This window comes from Heptranchias perlo, chromosome 20 (genome assembly GCF_035084215.1).
Source record: "Heptranchias perlo isolate sHepPer1 chromosome 20, sHepPer1.hap1, whole genome shotgun sequence".
NCBI classification, from domain to species: Eukaryota; Metazoa; Chordata; class Chondrichthyes; order Hexanchiformes; family Hexanchidae; genus Heptranchias; species Heptranchias perlo.
Window position 1 is genome coordinate 47,370,900 of NC_090344.1, and position 17,001 is coordinate 47,387,900.

The 17,001-nt window shown below is 47.9% G+C and overlaps 1 protein-coding gene and 1 long non-coding RNA gene across 5 annotated transcripts in view; one reads left to right on the top strand and one right to left on the bottom strand.

Annotated features, from left to right (window-relative positions):
- tet3 (tet methylcytosine dioxygenase 3) overlaps positions 1-17,001 on the top strand; it is a 257,674-nt gene that overhangs the window by 104,737 nt on the left and 135,936 nt on the right. The window lies entirely within an intron of this gene.
- LOC137335810 (uncharacterized) overlaps positions 1-17,001 on the bottom strand; it is a 50,212-nt gene that overhangs the window by 15,428 nt on the left and 17,783 nt on the right. The window contains exons 2-3 of one of the 2 annotated variants that reach the window (XR_010966499.1): positions 15,368-15,481; positions 13,511-13,578 (exon numbers count right to left, since the gene is read on the bottom strand). This is a non-coding gene — a long non-coding RNA (uncharacterized lncRNA). Of the gene's footprint in view, positions 1-13,510; positions 13,579-15,367; positions 15,482-17,001 lie in introns of those variants that run through there. The other variant, XR_010966500.1, reaches the window with a different exon arrangement.

A 17,001-nucleotide genomic window follows, 5' to 3' on the forward strand; every position in this document is an offset into this window, starting at 1 on the left:
AGAATCAAAAAGTAAAATAAATCCCAATATTATTTCTGGCCCAATCACATTCTCCAAACACTTTGTCTAATTTAGTGGTACATGAATGGAATCTGACTGTCTACCATGACAGTGAGCAAACAAAGACAGTAAACTCCAAACAGAAGAAGAAACATTATGGCCCCGATATTTAAGGGGAGACGGGGAGGGAGAGGGGCGCGTGTAAGTGGTCGGGAGATCCGGAAATACCAGGAAGGCAGGGGTCCTGCTGAATTTAACAGCAGAACCTCGTTAGAACTTTTGTACGCCATTTCTGACCCAACAGCCGGCCAGATTGAGAGGCGGGGACGGTCCCCGGCAATCAACAAGAGCGGACGTTGGCGGGGTGGGGGGTTGCTCAGAGCGCGGCAGCGAGGAGGGAGAGAGGGTGAGATCACGGGGGGAGAGATCGCGGGGTGACATTACTGGGGGAGAGATCGCGAGGGGAGAAATCGCTGGGGGACATTGTTGGGGGAGACATTGCTGGAGGGATACATCATGGAGGGAAGACATCGCGAGGTGGGTCAGCCAATTGCGGGGGAGGTCAGCCAATCGTGGGGAGGGTCGGCAGATCACGGGGGGTCAGAAGATCGCAGCAGGTTTGCTTGGGGGGGCCGGGGGGAAGCATTCCTGATTTTCCTGGCCCACAAGCAGTGCTGGAAAAGCACTTACCTGCTGGAGCCAGCATTTCACGCCTCCCTTCAACTGTCGGGTTTCCCCAGCTCTGGGAAACCCAGCTGGCCAGCTTTAAATTTAAATAGCTGCCAAAATCTAAGGAAGGCAGCCCCATTTAAATATTATAATGACGGACCAGCCTCTCCATAGCAGATTACTCAGCCATCCCCCAACTCACCATGGTAATTGCGGAAGTAGGCACGTTTGCGGCGGGCTGGGGTCGCGTTTCACATTTTTAGCGATTTAACTCATCCCCTCGACCCTCACCTGCCCATCGTGGGAGGGTTAAAATTCCCTCCTAAATTTCTAATGTTGCAGAGTGTTTTTCAAGGCAATAATACAATCAAAGGGTTGAGATGATCATGATAAAATGCTCAAGCTTTGCTCTCATGTTTTATGATGTTATCTTAATCACTCAATATATTTCCCAATTAAATGTTGGAAAAACTGAAGCCATTGTCTTTGGTCCCCGCCACAAACTCCGTTCCCTAGCCACCGACTCCATCCCTCTCCCTGGCCACCGTCTGAGGTTGAACCAGACTGTTCGCAACCTTGGCGTCCTATTTGATCCTGAGCTGAGCTTCTGACCCTATATCCTCTCCATCAACAAGACCACCTACTTCCAGTTTTCTAAATCCTGTAGCACTAACATCAGCCTTTGGCTTTTCAAAACCGATTCCAGGAGCACACTGGCAAATCTGTCATTCTATCAACTGGTGCTGTCAGAAATGCTTTACACAAGTGCACATTCAAGTTATGTTTGTGTCACATGTGGACCATTTTTATCAACGACGATATGAAGCCAGGGCAAGCTTTTGTTTGTACATTTGAGCTGTGTACTTTGCATTTGCCACCATGCTTAAAATGTAAACAACATTTGACTGCTCTCAAGTCTAGTACAATAAGGCTGACCTCAGAAATTCAGGGATGATCAGTTCATAATAATCATAGGCCAAAGTGAATATGCAGTTGGACCAAAAATTTTGCAAGATTCTGGTGATGTAAATATTGTTTTTCTACACCATCATAACTGATTTAAAGTTTCAAAAAAATCATTGAAAGCTGCATCACTGAACAAACCTCTCTGTCCTCATGACACAGACCAGCAGTAATTCGCATCTGAAATGGCTCAGATATTCAGCAATCGTCCTACAAACTCTAAAGATTATTAAACACTGGCTGAATGTAATTTCAGCTGGATTTGCATGGAGAGTTGCTTTTCTGGATAGTTGTTTCTTTTTTTAAAGGGACTATGGTGTGACTTTCACCCAGTTTGATTGAATCCGAAAAGGTACATATTACAGCAGCAATCATCAAAGTTGTCAAGTTGCTTTTTCTAAATTAAAGTGTTATTTAAAGTCACTTTCTGTATTTTAACGATCCAAGTACACAGGGTCTATACATGAAGACATCAGAGTACACAGGGTCTAGTCATGAAAGTAAATCAATCTAAATTATCAGCAGGAAACTAAGGGGCCGATTTTTGGATGACGGTGCGGGTGCGTTGGGGGTTGGGGGGCTCCAAAAATCGCCAAAATCCGAGTGGGTTCAGAGCCCGGCTCCAACGCCTCCCGAATGCAGGAGTCCCACGAGCAATGAAAGCTGCTGGGATGATAATTTGCATAGTTTGTCAGATAGTTAAAGTACTTGACCGACTTGATAGACCAGACATTTTGGCAGGGGTGCAATTTTGAAGGATCCTCAGCGTGTTTCCCGTGCTGTGGGAAACACTCCCTGTTGCAACAGACGTGTTTCAGCCATCAGCCAGTGGGAGATGCAAATGATAATTTGACCGGTGGGAAAAAACCTCATTTATTGCAGCAGGGCACTCTGTCACTTCAGACAAAGTTTTGGTTGCAAGACCTTTGTGTTTTCACTCAAAATTCTTACGTTCTGCCCAAAACTCTGCTGTGCAAACATATTTACCTACTTTGCGGACCCCCTCAAACTCACACCGTCAGGATGGGGGGCGCCATGGCTGCATTCACCACTTCATCCAAGGACAAGCAACATCACCAGCCTCGCCAGGCACAACGTCCACCTCCGCCACGTGGAGCTCCACAACACAGTGCTGCGCCACAGGCACCTGCACAAGAGCATGGAGGGCAACAACAGAGAGAGCAACGTCGCAGAAGGCACTACCCTCGCAACAGGGTCTACAGACCGAGGCTCAGCTTTATGGACGTCTCTGAGGAGCAGTGCATACAGAGGCTGAGAGTCAGTCGCCAGGTGGTCGTGGACATCTGCAGCCTCCTCCATGCCGAGCTGCTCCCGGCTGGGCCGAGCAGCATCTCCTTACCTGTCGCTGTCAAAGTCACCACTGCCCTCAACTTCTTTGCCTCTGGATCATTCCAGGGTGTCACCTGGGACATCACCGTGGTCTCTCAGTTGGATAGGCAGCTCACCGACGGCTTGTTTCGCAGGGCCTCGCACTACCTCAACTTCCCCATGGACGACCTCAGCCAGACGGAGAGGGCAGTGGGATTCCACGCTGTAGCTGGCTTCCCACGGGTGCAGGGTGTAATTGATTGCACCCATATAGCAGTACGAGCACCTCCACATAAGCCAGGACTGTTCATCAACAGGAAGGGCTATCACTCCATCAACACTCAGATCATTTGTGACCACTGCAAGAAATTCCTTCACATGTGCACCAGATACCCTGGCAGCTGCCACGATTCCTTCATCCTCCGTGAGTCCAACATCCCGCCCCTCTTCCACGTACCGAACACCCGCAAGGGCTGGCTGCTCGGGGACAAGGGATAGCCCCTGCACACGTCAGTCATTATACCTCTGAGGAACCCCACCACCAAGCAACAGCGTCAATATAACGACAGCCACATCGCGACCAGGTCTACAATTGAGCATGCTGGAGGGCTGCTCAAGATGTCGATCAGGTGCCTTGATCATTCTGGGGGAGCACTTCAATATGCACCAGACAGAGTGGGGCGCATTATAGTCGTGTGTTGTGCCCTGCACAACATGGCACAACAGAGAGGGGTGCCGCTTGAGAAGACCCCATCCACATCTGCCACCCACATTAAGGAGGAGGAGGAGGAGGAGGAGCAGGAGCAACTCATGGGCAGAGCAGCGGCTCACCTGGCTGACCGTGAGACCAGGAAGCCACAAATATGTGAATGGTTCTCCTAATATCTGACAGTGTGAATAGTCCAGTCCTCACCACCTGGATAGAGCAGCACCCACCCCCGCCCCGCCGCTGCACAAAATAGTCCTGCAACTACACGTATGCCCACTGTTGAGTGACCCAATGGGTGGCATCAAGTGTGGGCGTTCATGGTGAACCTCATGAAAGGGCCTTATTACAGAAGCCAGTCAAACATGGCCAAGACATGGCAGTAGTGGTGACAATAATAATATTAATGTGAGTTCATCAAAAAGCAAACATAAATAAAAAACATGACCAACCGTCAAACACCCTTGTGTATCCCTTTGTGCTTACAAAACCTTCGCCTTTTGCTTCCAACGACATCCACGTGGTGCATTCCCTGTGGCTGCAGCAGAGATAGTGGCAGGTTGCTCTTGTTCATGCCCTGACCGATGAGATGCTTTAGGCCTACACCCTCTGGGTTTTGGTGCCTGTGAGGGCCCCTCCAAAGACTGTTCCACCTGCACCTGTGCAGGGGCAGACTCGGCCACCTGGAGGCAGCATTGAGGGTACTGGTTGAGAGGGGGAGCAATGGGTGAGACGTGGGGGCGCTTTGAGTGGCGTCCCCGCTTCCATGTCCCCTTTCGCCATCATCCCTCCCCTGGGCCAGGCCCACACCACTCCCACCACTCTGCTGGATGACAGTTTGGAGGATATGTGTGAAGCCTTGTAAGGCCAGTGCTAGTGGATCTGCCTGCCTGCCGTTGTTAGGGCCTGAATGGACTAATTTGTGAGTCATGCTTGAAGCTCCATGGCGGCTATCTTTCCCTCCATCGCAAACATTCCCGCACTTACCCGCGACACTATCTCAGAGATGCCCTCATGTCCCTGTGGCAGCACCTCAAAGATTCCCTCCTGTACCTGTGCCACCATTCCACTCATGCAGGAGTTTGGCTCCTCCATCCTCTGCGCGATTGTGGAGAGTGCACGTGGCACCTGTTCCAGCACCTCGCAAATGTGCTGCTACCCCTCGATCATTCTACTTTTAAAGGATTCCCCCCAGGGTTCAGCAGCTGTGTCTAGCTGAGCAGAGCCTGGAGAGGAGGGCTCCCACCGACGCAGACTCTCCACAGCTGCCCCTGCCACCAATGTCTGCTCGTGCTCACATATGTGTGGTAACTCACCATTTGTGACCTCAACTAACTGCGGACTGGGATCCACCGAGGTGTGTGTATCTGCGCTGGTGGATGGCTTGCTCAGATGTGACGGTGTGCCCTCAGAGGCCGGCAGGTCCTCTGAGGAACCGCCCTCCGACGTCACAGTGGTTGCCGGCCGAATGCCCTGTAAGGGAACAGCAGGCAATATTAGGCACGATCACAGATGTGTCATGTTGCGATGAGCGTACTGAGGTGCTGAAGATGGCAAGGTATATTAACATCAAATCATTTTGTGTGTGCTGAATGTTAAAGTTCTGTCACCAGACATTTGTCGGGTGCCAGTCTCGGCGTCCCCGACGGACAGGCACTCGAGGGTGCGGCTCAGCTCCAGCGCCTCCTGCTCCGCATCTGTGAGGATGACTATCTGTTGTGGACCCCCTCCGGTCCTCGCCCTCTCCTGTGCATTCTGGGTTCTCTCCTGAAAGGGGAGAAAGTACAGACGCGTGAGTGAGTGATGGTGATTTGGCCAACCGATGAATGCATTGGTTTGGGTGCGGCTGATCGTGAAAGAGATGCATCAGAGGGTGAGTATGAGACAGAGCCATGACGTTGTATGAGGATTGGATTGAGTGGTAGTGTTCGGGTGAGTAATGGAGAGGTTAGGAAGTGCTGAGGAAGTGCAAGTAAGTTGAGGATGAGCTTTGAGTGGGTATGAGGAGTGATGTGATAGAGTAGTGTTCGCAGTGCAGAATGAGTTGGGGGGTGGGGGCGGTGATGTGGAATACGGGATGTCGGAAAATGAGTAAGTGTACTCACTTTGATTGACCTAGTTAGGTCATTGAAGCGCTTCCTGCACTGGATTCAGGTGCGGGAGATGTTGCTGCTGCTGGTGACCTCCTCTGCCACCTCGAGCCAGGCCTTCTTGGTGGCAGAGGCAGGCCACTTCCTCCCGTCCGCGGGTAGAACACATCCCACCCCCTCCTCACTCCATCCAGTAGCACCTGGAGTGAGTCATTACTAAATCTAGGAGCAGCCTTTCCCCTGTGCTGCTCCATTGTGTTGTTTGGGTTTTTGCTCCAGGAGCAGCCATTGGAGGACTGCCCCTTTAAATTGAGCTCCTCCAGCTGACAGACTGTGATGCGGGTGTGCAGTCCGCCCGCTGCACAGCTTTCGGACGGCAAACCTGGAAACCATGTTAAGTGGCTCCAATTTACCGGCGATCGCGTGGGTGACGGACAGATTTTATTGGGCAGGTTACCCACGCACCCAATTGCCCCCACCGCTGTCTTCCCGCCTCCCCGCTAATATTGGGGCCTAAGGTTTTGACAAGTAATGGGTTACTTTTTATTGTGGTCTAAATTTACTGTCATGTTTTTCACACTTGGGGGTAAATTTTAACCCCCAAGAACGGGTGGGAGTAAAATTCCTCTGTTTTCAGAGCAGGACCGCATCCCGGCTCCAACATGCCTACTTCTGGGTTTAACTCAGGCAGATTTGTCTGCGTGTGGAGAGCAGACACCAGAAAGTCACGCCCGCACTTAAATCCGGCGGGCCGATACTTAAAAGGGCAATGAGATACTTGAGGTACTTAAATTTTGTGTATTGGAATAACAAAACAAATTTAACCTTACCTGTTTGGGTTTCCCATCGCTTCCCATTCACATCAGGTGAAAGTGGGCGGGCAGGGCCGGATCCATAAGGTGAGTGGCTTTATTGCACTGCTTGTGGGCCCGGAGGAGTAGGAGTGCTTCGTCCAGGCCCAACAAGCTCACTTGGCCGACAGGACCCCTGTGATCGGCTAACCCCCACCCCCACCACAACGCTGATGGATCCCCACCTACTTCTGGCCCTTCATCCGACCTTCAGCGACATCCAATCTTGCCGGACCCCGATCTGTTCGCCATCCCCCGATCTTTTCCCGGCCCACCCCCGATCTATTCCTGGCCCCCCGATCTCTTCCAGGTGCCCCGATCTCTTCCCGGCCCCCCTGATATCTTCCTCGCCCCCCCGCCCACCCCAGATCTCTTCCTCGGCCTGCCGCCCCAAACTCCTCCTCACCCCTCCCCCAACCCCGATCTTCTTCCTCGGTCCCCGATCTGCTCCTTAGCCTCCTGAATTCCTACCCGGCCCATGGTCCCTCCCTCTCTTCCTCTGCAGGCCGTCCTTCCCGACAGCCAGCCAGCCTGTCAATCAGGCTGGCTGCAGGATGCGAAACCCAGAGGTGCAATTGATTGATGATCGCGACCCGCCCACTTACCTTACGGGTTTCGCACCCGGATATCGTCCCCCCTGCTCCCTTTCCGGCTCGACGTTAAAATTTACTCCATGGTGTTGTCACTTTTGCATTCATGAAAAGCAGAAGGAATGTTCATATTTGATTGTGCAGTTCAGGCTGCAGATTTTTATTGGGAACTGGTAAATCTGATGTAGGCATTCTAACTTAATAGCAGTTCAAAAAAAAGCTTGGAGTTTAATTGTGATCCCTCCCTCTGTCTGATCCCCAGCTGCAGCCTGCTGTGGCAGACCTTCCTGCCCGACAGCCAGCCAGCCTGTCAATCAGGCTGACTGCCGGGCGTGAAACCCGCAAGTGCTGTTGATGGGCCTCATTAACCCACCCACTTACCTTCTGGGTTTTGCAACTGGAAAACTTTCCCCCACTCTCTTCCCAACTCTCAGTTAATATTTACCCCATGGAGTCCTCACAGAAAACAGGGTAGGAAGAAGCACAAATCAGGTGTCTGCGGAAAGCCATTGCTGGACCAAAAAAGTTGGACTGGCAGGAAAGGGAAGTGTAAGACATAGAACATGTGTTAAACATAGAACATAGACATAGAAGGGTGGAACCGAAATAATAAGCCATGACATTACATAGAATTACATAGAATTTATAACACAGAAGTCGGCCGTTCGGCCCAACTGGTCTATGCCAGTGTTTATGCTCCAGACAAGCCACCGTCCACCCTATTTCATTGAATGCTATCAGCATATCCTTCTATTCCTTTCTCCCTCATGTACTTATCCAGTTTCCCCTTAAATGCAACTATGCTATTCACAGGGGTTAAAACTCCCCCTTTACTTTTGAATGCTTGCCAGTGTTTTAGCCCATTGTTGCAGCATTACAATTGTTGACAGAAATTACAGAAATTAGTGAGTCCCTTTCATTTTAATTAAGTGCATTCCTATGCAACAAATTATGATGGGTCTGTGACACAAATGTTTAGTTCAGGTGAATATTGACTGATGTCATTCTGGGCAAATACAATCGCCTGTCTAGTCATTATCAAATAACAATTACTACCAGCTGTAGTGAAAAATTACTTCCAAGAATGCTTCCCACATGATCCATGAAAAGGGGTAAAACAATGCTAAAATTTTTTTGTCTTGAGAAGCCAATGGAAAATGACAAATGAAATTGATTGCCGTTGTAAAAAGGACATTATTGTTTCCTTGCAAAAGTGTTTGGCAAACTTTCCAAAAAATTGTTTGCCAACTACACAATGAGATGATCTGTAACTTCATCGTAAGGTGTTATCAAGCTGGAAAAATTCTATTGTATCATCTGTGCATTATGTCATAACAATAAAAGTGGTGCAGTGGAACCAAAGGACACAGATTCAAGATGATTGGCAAAAGAACCAAAGGCAACATAAGGAAATACTATTTTACGTAGCGAGTAGTTATGATCTGGAATGCGCTACCTGAAAGGGTGGTGGAAGCCCATTATGCTACAAACCATATTTGCAGACCTTGGGCACAGATACTGGGAGATGACGGGAACTGTCTCCACATGCTCCAGGTCAGTAAGGAGGCAGATGCAAATCTGGTGTATAGACACCTGCAGACAAGCTCCACCATAGGGACGGCACTGCCAATGAAGGTCATCACTGCCCTCAACTCCAATCCCTCCATCTTATTCCAAATTGGTACAGAGTTCATCTGAAATCTTGGCCAATTTGCCGCCTGCAGATCTATCAAAGAAGTGACTGATACATTGCTCAAAAGGGCCAGCATGTACGGCTTCTTTCCCACTGAATAGCAACAGCAGCATGACATGGCTGCACGATTTCACTACGCCACTGGATTTCCCAAAGTCCAGGTTTCATTGAAGGAACTCCAATGGCCAAGTGAGCCACTGGACATAATGTCACAGCATACATGACAGCTGGTCAGTAATCAGGAACACATCATTCAGGACAATACCCACTTCCCGGACAGCAGTCATGAAGCTTTTATTTTAAGACAATTATGTGTCTGAAGCTACCAGAATCATTATAGAGCATACCATTGGCACCTTCAAGCATCACTTCAGATGTATGGCAGATTGAGAATGCCTTCGGGTGCAGCCCTGACATTGGGCTCGATTTTGGAATCCAAGTGCAGGTGCGTTAAGTGCAGGCAATTAAAGCCAGCGGGATGACAGTTCAGACAGTTAGATAGTTGAAGTACATGAAGTACTTAATTTTGTGTATATTGAGGCACATTGATTTTCAAACATCCTCAGCGTGTTTCCCGTGCTCACACGTGTTCTACCAGACGTGTTTAAACCAGCAGCCAGTTGGACATTCAAATGCTTGTTTGACAGACGGGGAGAAAAGATGAGTTATTGCAACAGGGTACTCAGTTCTTTCAGACAAACTTTTGGCTGGGAGATCTTTGTGTAATCACTGAAAATTCTTAGTTTTCACTCACAATTCTTCTGTTCACACATATTTACCAACTTTTCAGACCCCCTCAAACTGACATCATCAGGATGGGGGATGCAATGGCTGCATTCGCCACGACATCAGAGGACGAACAACATCACCAGCCTCACCACCCCTCTCTGCACAAAACAGTCCTGCAACGACACACACCCACTGTAAAGTGACCCACTGGGTAGCATCAAGTGATGCCGTTCATGGTGAACCTCATGAAAGGGCCCTATCACAAAAGCCAGTCAAGAATGGGCAAGACGTGGCAGTAATGGTGATAATCATAACATTTAATGTGAGTTTAACAAAAAAAAATGAAAAACATGACCATCTGTCAAACACCCTTGTGCATACCCTTTGTGATCACAAAACCTTAGCCTTTCTCTTCCTACTACTTCTACGTGGTGCATCCCCTGTGGCTGCAGCAGAGGTAGTGGCAGGTTGCTCATGTTCATGCCCATAGTGCAAAGGTGCTTTTGGCCTATGCCCTCTGGATTTTGGAGCCCGTGAGGGCCCCACCAAAGACTGCTCCACCTGTACTTGTGCAGGGGCAGACTCGGCCACCTGGAGAGGAGGCAGCATTGCGGGTACTGGTTGAGAGAGGGGCAATGGGTGAGACGTGGGAGCGCTTTGAGTAGCGTCCCCACTTCCACGTCCTCTTTTGCTATCATAGGAACATAGGAACAGGAGTAGGCCATTCAGCCCCTCGTGCCTGCTCCGCCATTTGATAAGATCATGGCTGATCTGTGATCTAACTCCATATACCTGCCTTTGGCCCATATCCCTTAATACCTTTGGTTGCCAAAAAACTATCTATCTCAGATTTAAATTTAGCAATCGAGCTAGTATCAATTGCCGTTTGTGGAAGAGAGTTCCAAACTTCTACAACCCTTTGTGTGTAGAAATGTTTTCTAATCTCACTCCTGAAAGGTCTCGCTCTAATTTTTAGACTGTGCCCCCTACTCCTAAAATCCCCAACCAGCGGAAATAGGTTCTCTCTATCCACCCTATCTGTTCCCCTTAATATCTTATAAACTTCGATCAGATCACCCCTTAACCTTCGAAACTCTGGAGAATACAACCCCAATTTGTGTAATCTCTCCTCGTAACTTAACCCTTGAAGTCCGGGTATCATTCTAGTAAACCTACGCTGCACTCCCTCCAAGGCCAATATGTCCTTCCGAAGGTGCGGTGCCCAGAACTGCTCACAGTACTCCAGGTGCGGTCTAACCAGGGTTTTGTATAGCTGCAGCATAACTTCTGCCCCCTTGTACTCTAGTCCTCTAGATATAAAGGCCAGCATTCCATTAGCCTTCTTGATTATTTTCTGCACCTGTTCATGACACTTCAATGATCTATGTACCTGAACCCCGAAGTCCCTTTGGACATCCACTATTTTTAACTTTTTACCATTTAGAAAGTACCCTGTTCTATCCTTTTTTGATCCAAAGTGGATGACCTCACATTTGTCTACATTGAATTCCATTTGCCACAGTTTTGCCCATTCACCTAATCTATCAATATCGCTTTGTAATTTTATGTTTTCATCTACACTGCTTACAATGCCACCAATCTTTGTGTCATTGGCAAACTTAGATATGAGACTTTCTATACCTTCATCTAAGTCATTAATAAATATTGTGAATAATTGAGGCCCAAAGACTGATCCCTGCGGGACTCCACTAGTCACATCCTGCCAATGTGAGTCCCTTCCCATTATCCCTACTCTCTGTCGTCTTTCGCTCAGCCAACTTCCTAACCAAGTCTGTACTTTTCCCTCGATTCCATGGGCTTCTATCTTAGCTAACAGTCTCTAATGTGGGACCTTATGAAATGCCTTCTGGAAGTCCATATAAATAACATCCATTGACATTCCTCTGTCCACTACTTTAGTCACCTCTTCAAAAAATTCAATCAGGTTTGTCAGGCACGACCTACCTTTCACAAATCCGTGCTGGCTCTCTCTGATTAACTGAAAATTCTCAAGGTGTTCAGTCACCCTATCCTTAATTATAGACTCCAGCATTTTCCCCACAACAGATGTTCGGCTAACTGGTCTATAATTCCCTGGTTTCCCTCTCCTTTCTTGAAAAGCGGAGTGACATGTGCAATTTTCCAGAGAGAATCTAGAGAACTTTGAAAGATTATAGTTAGGGCATCCGCAATGTGCTCAGCTACTTCCTTTAAAACCCTGGGATGGAAACCATCTGGTCCTGGGGATTTGTCACTCTTTAGTGCTATTATTTTCTTCATTACTGTTGCTTTACTTATGTTAATTTTATCGAGTCCCTGTCCCCGATTCAATATTAATCGTTCAACATGTCTGCCATTTCCCCATTGTCAATGACAATATCCCCACTTTCAGTTTTTAAGGGGCCAACACTGCTCCTGACCACCCTCTTTTTCCTAAAAAAACTATAAAAGTTCTTCGTATTGGTTTTGGTATCCCTTGCGAGTTTCTTTTCATACTCTCTTTTTGTAGCCCTTACTATCTGTTTTGTGACCCTTTGTTGATCTTTGTATCTTACCCATTCGTCAGGATCTGTGCCATTTTTTGCCTTTTTGTATGCCCTTTCCTTATGTGTTATACTGTCCCTTACCTCTTTAGTTGTCCATGGCTGTTTTTTTTGGCAAGTAGAGTTCTTGCCCCTCAGGGGTATAAACCGATTCTGTATCACGTTAAATGTTTCTTTAAACATTTCCCACTGATCATCAGTCGTTTTACCCATTAACAGATTTGCCCAGTTTACTGTGGACAGTCTCTGTCTCATCCCATTGAAGTCGGCCTTGCCCAAGTCTAGAATCTTAGCAGCTGATTCACTTTTTTCCCTTTCAAACACTACATTGAACTCGATCATGTTATGATCGCTATTGGATAGATGTTCACGCACAGTTAAGCCGTTAACTAAATCTGGTTCATTACTCATTACAAAATCTAGTATGGCTTGCCCTCTTGTTGCCTCTAGGACATAATGCTGTGAAAAACTATCCCGGACACACTCAAGAAATTCACTACCTTTCTGACAGTTGCTAGTCTGCTTTTCCCAGTCTATGTGAAGGTTGAAGTCCCCCATTAAGACCACTATGCCTTTCTTACACGCTTGTCTAATCTCTGCATTTATACAATCTAGCACTTCAGAGCTGCTGCCAGGGCTCCTATATACAGTGGGAGCACTCCTCTCCAGGGACAGGCCCACATCACTCCTACCATCCTGCTGGACAACAGTGTGGTAGACACGTGTGATGCGTTGGAAGGCCACTTCTAAAGTATCTGTCAGCCTGTTTAAGGCGGCAGAATGTTGTTCACCCTGAGCCCTAATGGCCGTTGTTCGGGCCTGAATGGATTGATTTGTGAGCCGTGCTTGAAGCTCAACAGAAGCTAGCCTTCTCTCCATCGCAGAAAATCCCGCACTTAACTGCGACACTATCTCAGACATTTCAGCAGTAACGTGTGACACTATCTCGGACTGTCGCTCACGTCCCTGCAACACTATCTCAGAGATTCCCTCACATACCTGTGCCACCATTCCATTCATGCAGGAGTTGGACTCCTCCAGCCTCTGCATTATTGTGGAGAGTACACGTGACACCTGTTCCAGTACCTCGCAAATGTGCTGCTGTCCCTCAATCATTCTCCTTTTAAAGGATGGCCCCTGGGGTTCAGCATCTGTGTCCAGCTGAGCAGACCCTGGAGAGGAGTGCTCCCACTGACGTGGACTCTCCACAGCTGCCTATGCCATCAGTATCTGCTCGTGTTCACTTGTGTGTGGTGACTCACCAGGTGCCAACCCAACGAACTGACGACTAGGACCCACCAAGGTGTGAGTATCTGCGCTGGTGGATGGCTCATTAAGATGTGACGGCGCACCCTCAGAGGCATGCAGGTTCCCTGAGGAATCGCCCTCTGCCGTCACTGTGGTTGTTGAAGGGCCTGTAAGAGAACAGAAGGCCATATTAAGCATCATCACAGATGTGTCATGTTGCAATGAGCTTACTGAGGTGTTGAACATGGCATACATTGTTAACATCAATTCATATTGTGTGTGATGAATGTGAAAGTTGTGTCACCAGACATTTGTGGGGTGCCAGTCTCGGCATCCCTGACGGACAGGCACTCGAGGGTGCGGCTGATCTCGAGCGCCTCCTGCTCCGCGTCTGTGAGGACCAGTGTTTGAGGAGACCCCCCTCCAGTCATCGCCCTCTCGCATGCATTTTGCGCTCTCTTCTCCTAGAAGGGGAGAAAGTACAGATGTGTGAGTGAGTGATGGTGAAGTGACCAACCGATGAATGCATTGCTTTGGGTGAGGCTGACCATGAATGAGGTGCATCAGAGGATGAGTATGAGACAGAGACATCACATTGGATGAGGACTGGGGTGAGTGGTAGTGGTGGGGTGACTAATGGGGAGGTGAGGAAGTGCAGATAAGTTGAGGATGAGCCTTAAATGGATATGAGGAGTTATGTGATGGAGTAGTCTTGGCAGTGCAGAATGAGTTGGTGGGGGGGGGGGGGGGGGGCGGGGTGGCGGTGATGTGGAGCACAGAATGTAGAAGAATCAGTAAGTGTACTCACTTTTGCTGACCTAGTTAGGCCATTGAAGCGCTTCCTGCACTCGATCCAGGTGTGGGAGATGTTGCTGCTGCTGGTGACCTCGTCTGCCACCTCGAGCCAGGCCTTCTTGATGGCAGAGGCTGGGCACTTCCTCCTGTCCTTGGGGTAAAACACTTCCCTCCTCCTCCTCACCCCGTCCAGTAGCTTCTGCAGTGAACCTTGCCCCTGTGCTGATCCATTGTGATTTCTGGGTCTTTGCTCCAGCAAAAGCCTTTCGAGCAATGGCCCTTTAAATAGGGCTGCTCCAGCTGACAGCCTGTGATGTGGATGCGCAGTCCGTCCGCTGCGCAGCTTTTGGACGGCAAACCTGGAACCTATGTTAAGTGGCACCAATTCACTTGCGATCGCATGGGAAACTGACATATTTTATTGGTCGGGTTACCCACGCACCCATTCACCGTCCCCCCCGCCCCCCACCGCCTCGCTGCCACCCCGCCTCCATTCTAAAATCGGGACCATTGTCCCTAAGGTTATTGTCTGCAATATGCTGCACAACTTTCCTGTTCAAAAGCAGCAGAAGGAAGTCACTCCACAATCATATTCAGAGCAAGATGAAGAAACTGACCAAGAGGATGTTACTGCAGAAACACCTGTGTAGCCAACAAGACTAATACATCACATTAAGAGGGTAATTTTCGCCTAACCCACCTGGTGGGAACGGGGTGGGGGTGGGTCAGACGCCTGTTTTACACCTCACCCGATTTTACTCTCCATTGACTTCAACCCACTAATACCCATTGTTGAAGTATACTTTTCCTTTCAGTTGAACTTCAATGTAAAATTTTGACTTCCTTTTCTTTAATTTTTTTTTTGTACAGTTGTAGACCAGAAAGTCAGCAGCAGAAGGGCTCAAACCTGTTTCTCCCCTGACATAGCACACTGTCAACTTAAAGAATAGCTGCAGTGCTGGTTTCAAGTAGCTTTACCTGAACTGGTGTTTTGATGAGAATATCATGCTTTCGTGTGTTTGTGCTGTAATGGGGACAGAGCTCAGTAAAACACAAGACTCAGTCAGGATTTTCAAAACACAAGAACACCTGCTGTGCTGGTCAATCAAATCACTTTTTTTCCATTTATCAAGCTAATATTGCAGCATAACCTCAACTCACCAATTGGCCAGGTTCCAATTCTCCATGCAACACGTCATGACAGATGGTTAATAAAGCTGGACGTCTTGCATTTTCTGTTGCACCGTGCTTTACTGAGCTCTCTGCACTCTGTTCCTGCATAAAACATAGTAAAATAGCCATTACGCGACACACTATAAAAGATCTTTTACATGTGCCATCAATGTTATTAAAATCTTCTTTTACTAAGTTGAAGTAAAAATATTGTTGCATCGGGAAATACTTTTAAAAAAAACACATCTCACCTGTCACTCCTTAAAAACATTGCATTGTACATGTTCTCTCCATCAAACACAAGTTGTCACATCCAAACACAATCACATTTGTTACTGCCAGAACAAATTATAGCCAAACCATGCATAGCTGCATAAAATGATGCAGGAAGATGATAGCCTTACAAATGTAGTAAGAGATGATGGAGCAATTGCTGTTAGAAAACTCCTTGAGGGATTGGCATCCCTCTCATTTTTCTCCCCTCCAATCCTAAAGGTGTTGATTCTTTACTGGGGTTATAGGTTTTCAGAAGCTGATCACCCTCTAATATCTTACCTAAGTGGTCATTATTCATGTTTAAGCCTTGATAGTTTGCGTCAACAGTTGATTCAATCACAGGGGCATCTTAGCCAATCAAGGCCTTGGGCTCGCCTAGCGTCTTCACATGCACATGCAGCAAGGGTCCTTTCTGGAGTGGGAAGTATGACTGATCATCCCAACCCTAATCCAGGAGACTGAAACCAATTGTAATGACCCTCCTGTCGCCCTAGCTGAGGTCAGCAGATTCAGCATAGATAGGGGGATTGAAGAAATGATTTTCTTAGTCTGTATAGCTCAGCAGGACATGGCAGAATGCATTTACCCAATATATCATTGGGGAGCCTTCCAATGTTGTATCTCACCTTACAGAGAACCGAATGAGGGGCATGTACAACTCTGTGATGAACATAAATAAGAATTTGGATTTTTTTTCCCAGTGCTCCTACAGGTAATGATATAAAATTAGTGTTGTTGAGATGCTTGATTCATGATTAATGATATTCCTTGTTGCATACATCAGTGAAGATAATGAATGAGGGTGATACCACTATCCTTATAATCATTACTTTGAGAACATGAAGGCAGAACTTCTTGTGGCATGAGGAAGTGAGGTCACAGCTGGCAGTGCCCGATTTGTGGACTCCTCAGAGGAAAAGTGAGGCGGGAATGTCCACTTTGTCAGAATACCACTGTATCTTTGGTGGGGCAAGCTTTGCGCCTACCCACTTGGCCATTGGCTGAGTCCGGCGGATTTTCTCGGGTCAGCCTAATTTGGTGTGAAGCTCACTTTTGGGGAGAGGAAGGGGAGATGCAAAATCATTGTTGTGGACCTCAGGCATTTACAGCAGCGGAGCAATTGTCTTTTGAGCAGCTGATCAGGAGGGTCTTTTCAAAAAAAAATTAAGTTCTGTGGCTGAAGAAGTGTACTTGAATGCTCCTTGATGCTGAGGCCCCAAGCTCTTTGCCTCTACCTCTCTCTCCTCCTTTAAGAGCTCCTTAAAACCTACCTCTTTGACAAAGCATTTTGGACACCTGTCCTAAGGTCTCCTTCTTTGGCTCGGTGTCAATTATTTTATGATTAC